The sequence below is a fragment of the Carassius carassius genome, chromosome 9, assembly GCF_963082965.1.
Source record: "Carassius carassius chromosome 9, fCarCar2.1, whole genome shotgun sequence".
NCBI lineage: Eukaryota > Metazoa > Chordata > Actinopteri > Cypriniformes > Cyprinidae > Carassius > Carassius carassius.
Window position 1 is genome coordinate 10,389,725 of NC_081763.1, and position 6,000 is coordinate 10,395,724.

The following is a 6,000-nucleotide window of genomic DNA, read 5'->3' on the forward strand; positions in this document are numbered from 1 at the left end:
ATAGAAACAAACAAAACAAAAATACATATATATTCATAAGAAAAAAAAATTACATGCAAAATAAATCCATATACATTTCTATAAACATTGATGGTACTTCTAATGTACTCTCTGTCTGTCTCTCTCGCGCGCGCTCTCTCTCCCTCTCTCTCTCTCTCTCTCTCTCTCTCGGAGTGCATGTTTGAGAGTGTGTGTGGGAGCTGAGTGCTTGCTGAGAGCATTTGTGGAAACTTTATTTTCCCTACTTTTTCCTTTTACGTTTCTTTTCCCCTCGTTTTTTTTTGTTGTTTTTTTTGTTTTGTTTTTTCACAGAGTAGAGAAAGGTTTTTTCTTTCAGCGTGTGTGCGTTTTGAGACGCCAGCATGGCGTCTGTTCCCACGCCAGGAATGCCAACACTGTCACTGCGGAACGGGTGCAGGTGTGTGCCAGAGCCCGGAGTGACAGTGGAGGATCTGCTGCTGGTGATAGGAGAACAGGTGGACTTTGAGAATGTCGTCTCGGCCTCTCGAATGAATAAAGCAGTTGTTGTGTTTTTAAAGTCTGAGGCGTTAGTCAATCAGTTGACTGTCAGTGGTATATGGGTGAAGGAAACATATGTCCCGGTAACCCCGCTATCCGCTCCAGCAACAAAAGTTACCATTTCAAATGTTTTGCCTTTTGTATCTAATGATCTTATCACAAAAGAGTTGCAACGGTTTGGTAAGATAGCGGGTCTCGTCCGATTGATTCCCTTAGGGTATAAAAACACCGCTTTAAAGCACCTCCTTTCATTTAGACGTCAGGTGTATATGTTTTTAAATTCACCGGAGCGAACCTTGGAAGTCTCCTTCCGTGTCATTCAAGGTGGGAATTCTTTCATGGTTTATGCTACTACTGACAGTCTACGCTGTTTTGATTGTGGAGATCTGGGACATAAGCGCTTCGCGTGTCCACACAGAGACGAACTGCGCGCGTCCACACCTGACGCAAACAACACCGATAAATCAGCAAAAAATATAGGAACACGGAACGCAGAGGAGCATGATACAGTCACTACTGAGGAAGAGCAGGGACAGCAGGAGGTGAGTGAAAATAATGTAAATATTGTAAGTAAGGAACAACCTGGCTGCAGTTATGTTCCTGAAAAATCAGTGTGTGAATTGTCTGATGTTGATAAGAGTGAGACTCAAGGTGATGTTGAGGATGTGTGTCAGACTCAGAGTAATGATACAGTACAGGTAGAAGGTGAAATGGAAAACATGACTGATGAGATGGAGTTTTTATCTCAGTATAGTAATGATGGAATGAGAGATGATGAGCAGTGGTCAGAGGTTGAAAAAGATATGTATACTGTCGAACAAATCAACTCTTTTCTTGACAAAACAAAAGGAAAATCAGGTGTTGAAGTAAGTGACTATTTCCCGTATGTGGAAAAGTTTATTTCTTTGGTAATATGGGCTAGAAAAAGGAGCAACTATGGAGAGCTTACACAACAAAAGAGGTTTCGTTTAAAGAAACATATAACTGCAATAAGAGTAGGTAAGAAAGCAGGAAAAGCGAGGGGAAAAACTTAAATAAATCTGATGGTTGTTGACTTCTCTTTTCTCTGTTTTTTTCTCTTTCTCTCTCTCTTCCTTATGGAGACCTTACGGGTGGGATCCTTAAATGTAAATGGGATGAGGGATGGGAAGAAAAATTGGTTGCTTTCAGAAACCATACGCTTGAAAGATCTCGGCGTTGTTTTTTTTGCAAGAGACCCATAGTGATCTAAGAAATGAGGTTGACTGGGGTTTGTGGTGGGAAGGAGAGAGGGTTCTAAGTCATGGGACTAATCTTAGTGCTGGAGTGGCTGTGCTTTTTTCCCCTAGTCTTCAAGCAAAAATTTTATTTAAAAATGAGATAGAACCAGGGAGAATATTACTAATTAGGGCTGAAGTTAGAAATCTTTTTTTTTTGTGTTCATAAACATTTATGCTCCTAATTTAGGATCTGACCGATTGCAGTTTTTTTCCAAACTGGAAAAAGTTTTAAGCCAACAGCATAAGATTGGAACTGCACTTTAGATTTCACAAAAGACAGGAATGGAGAAGAACCTCACGCACAGTCAGCTGCAGTTTTAGTAAATGTGATAAAAAAATTCAATTTATCAGATGTATGGAGAGAACACAATCTAGCAGCACAACAATATACATGGGTACATTTTAGCAATGGTAGAATTTCTGGGGCACGTTTGGACAGGTTCTACACATCACATAATATGAGGAATAGAATAAAACATACAGCTATCACTCCTACATCTTTTTCTGATCACAAACTCATTACAATAGAGTGTTCGTTGGTGAATAGAGCTCAGAAGAGTTACTACTGGCATTTCAACATTAAACTTCTGGATGATAAGCATTTCTGTGACAACTTCAGAGTTTTTTGGGAAACCTGTAAAAATGAAAAAGTTTTATATGAAAATATAATTCAGTGGTGGGAAATCAGTAAGGTTCATATAAAAGAGTTCTGTCAGCAATATGCAACACACTCATCTTTGCTTTTAAAAAAGACACTAGAGTTGCTAGAAAAGGAGATCATTGATATTGAAAAGACAATGACTGTTAATGATACTGCAGATTTACAAGAACTGTGGACAGAAAAGAAAAACCAGCTGAGCTTCATTCTAAATGAAAAAGTGAAAGGAGCCCTTGTAAGGAGCCGTTTTTTAACAACAAGGGACATGGATGGTCCTACATCTTATTTTTTTAATTTGGAGAGAAAAGCTGGACAGGAAAAGCAGATGTACTGGTTAAAAGAAAACAATGGAAAAGAAACCTCTGACCCAGTTACAATGCGTAGAATCGCTGTGGATTTTTATTCTGATTTATTTACTGCTGAAACCTCAGATGAACAGTGCACAAATGAACTGCTTCAGGACCTTCCTGTGTTAACTCCAGAGCACAAACACCTGTTAGAAACTGAGCTCACCTTTGAGAAGGTTACCGCTGCAGTAATGGGTCTCTCTTCAGGACGTGCACCTGGCTTGGATGGATTACCTGCAGAGTTTTATAAGAACTTTTGGACTGTTTTAGGAAATGACTACTTTGAGGTTTTGCAAAACTGTATTACAGAAGAAATCCTTCCCACAAGCTGTCGGCGGGCTGTTTTAACACTACTCCCAAAAAAGGGAGATTTAACGTTATTAAAGAACTGGAGGCCTGTAGCAATTTTATGCTCAGAATACAAAAATCTTTTCTAAATGTCTGGCAAACAGGCTAAATACTGTATTATCTGAAATCATACACAAAGACCAGTCTTACTGTATAAAAGATCGATCCATTACAGATAATTTACATTTGGTATGGGAAATGCTTGATTTTGCTTTTCAAAACAATATTAATATTGGGTTTCTGTCATTAGATCAGGAAAAAGGTTTTGACAGACCACAATTTACTTTTTAATACGTTAAAGGCTTTTGGATTTGATGATGTTTTTATCTCTAAGATTAAACTGTTGTATACTGAGGCTACGTGTATGGTTAAAATGGCTGGTGGCCTCAGTACTCCGGTGAAGATCCACAGAGGTATTCGGCAAGGGTGTCCTCTCTCGGGTCAACTATACAGCATAGCTATTGAGCCATTGTTATGTAGATTAAGACAGCAGTTCACAGGCTTAAATGTTAGTACACTGGTTTTTAAAGAACCTACTAAACTCTCTGCATATGCAGATGACATTACAGTGTTAATTAGTTGTCAGAGTGAGGTTGATTCTTTAAGAGGAGCTCTAGCATGTTACGGGAGGGCATCTTCGGCTAAAGTTAACTGGGGTAAAAGTGAGGCTCTTTGGTGTGGTCCTGGTCTGATTAGTCCATCACTTCCTGGGGGATTACAGTGGGGGAGAACAGGCTTTAAATATCTTGGGGTGTTTTTAGGAATAGATGAATTTAAAAGGAAAAACTGGGAGGGCCTAGTGGAGAAAGTGTGTGTTCGGTTGTCTCACTGGAAATGGTTGCTGCCTCGGCTGTCCTACAGGGGGAGGGTCCTGGTCTGCAATAATCTGGTGGCTTCATCGTTGTGGCACAGGATGATGATTCTACAGCCTCCAGAAGAGCTAGTAAGAGGAATCCAGAAAAACCTGGTGGACTTCTTCTGGTCGGGACTGCACTGGCTGAGGGCGCCAGTGCTGTATCTGCCTATTCAGGAAGGAGGACAGGGGCTGGTCGACATCAGTTCCAGAATCCAAGCTTTCAGACTCCAGGCGGCCCGGAGACTACTCTACGGGGAGAACGTGAGTTGGGCCGAGGTGGCCTGTGCCCTTCTGAGGAAAGCAGGCAACATGGGGTTAGACCGACACCTGTTTCTCATGGACATTGACAAGCTGGACTTAACAGGACTGACACCTTCCTACAGGTCAGTACTGAGAGCATGGAAACTTTGAAAAATATCTCGGGAGCCAAATGGTGTGCTGAACCTGTGGATGAGGGAAGAACCTCTGCTCTTGAACCCGGCACTGGCTTTGGACATTTTCAATTCAGTCTCCCTCAGAAGAGCTTTATGGACTGCGAAAATTACTAAAGTTGGATTTTTGATTTCTGACAATGGATGGATATCTGCTGAAATTTTGGCTCAAAAGCTGGACATTAGATCAGTTCGAGTGGTGGAGAGAATGCTGACTCAAATACGTGAGTTTTTGCCCCAGGACTATAGACTGGTTTAGAGTCGTCTGGTGGAGAGGAGGAAACCTCTACTTTCCCAGAACTGGCTTTTTCAGCAGACACTGGAGAATGGCAAGAGACTGAGGGAGGACTGCTTTCTTTTAAGACTCCCCAATTGGAGCTTTTTAGCAACACAGGAAAAAAAGCTTTTTATGTACTGTGTGTGAAAGTGTCACATCTGCACTCGCTTGAGAGTGTAAGAGAGTCCAAGTGGCAGGAGGTTTTTGGGCCAGGCGCTTCCCCTAAAGACTACTGGAGGTCCCTGTACAAGACTCCTATAGAGAAAAGGTCTGGAGACCTTCAGTGGAGAATTGTGCATGGGATAATAGTGAAGTGAAGTGACATTCAGCCAAGTATGGTGACCCATACTCAGAATTTGTGCTCTGCATTTAACCCATCCGAAGTGCACACACACAGAGCAGTGAACACACACACACTGTGAACACACACCCAGAGCAGTGGGCAGCCATTTATGCTGCGGCACCCGGGGAGCAGTTGGGGGTTCGATGCCTTGCTCAAGGGCACCTAAGTCGTGGTATTGAAGGTGGAGAGAGAACTGTACATGCACTCCCCCCACCCACAATTCCTGCCGGCCCGGGACTCGAACTCACAACCTTTCGATTGGGAGTCCGACTCTCTAACCATTAGGCCACGACTTCCCCGTGGGCCACAAACAGACACAGCCACAAACAGACACAGAGCACACCTTGACCCACAGGTAGGGGAGGGCTGTCTGTTCTGTGGGATGCAGGAAACAGTTTTTCATCTGTTTTTTGACCGTTTTAGATTAAAACCATTATTTAACAAATTAGAAGAGTGGTGTCAGACCCTGGGGGAAGTTTTTATGCCTATGTTTTTTTATTTATGGACCTAAGTACAGCAGGAAAAACAAAGAAGTTCATGTTTTATTAAATTTTTTATTTGGGCAAGCAAAAATGTCAATTTGGTTGTCACGAAAGAGAAAATTGAATAATGATGGATTAACTGATGTGGTTGCAGTGTTACAGGGGTTAATAAAATCACGTATAAATATAGAGTTTAGCTATTACAAGTTGGTTAATGACTTGGATGTTTTCAGAGGTAAATGGGGCATAAAGAATGTTATTTGTGATGTTGACATTGATGGCTGTCTCCAAATTTATGCATGAGTAAGGTTTGATCGTAAAAGTCTTGAGACTCTGTGGTTGTTTTGTTTTTTTAAATGCTCTCATTTAGTTGGTTATATATGTAAAAAAAAAAAAAAAAAATTTACTAAAAATGTTATATCTTTAATTTTTTTGTAAATAAAGAGATCTTAAAGTCAAGTCTCTGTCTCTCTCGCACGC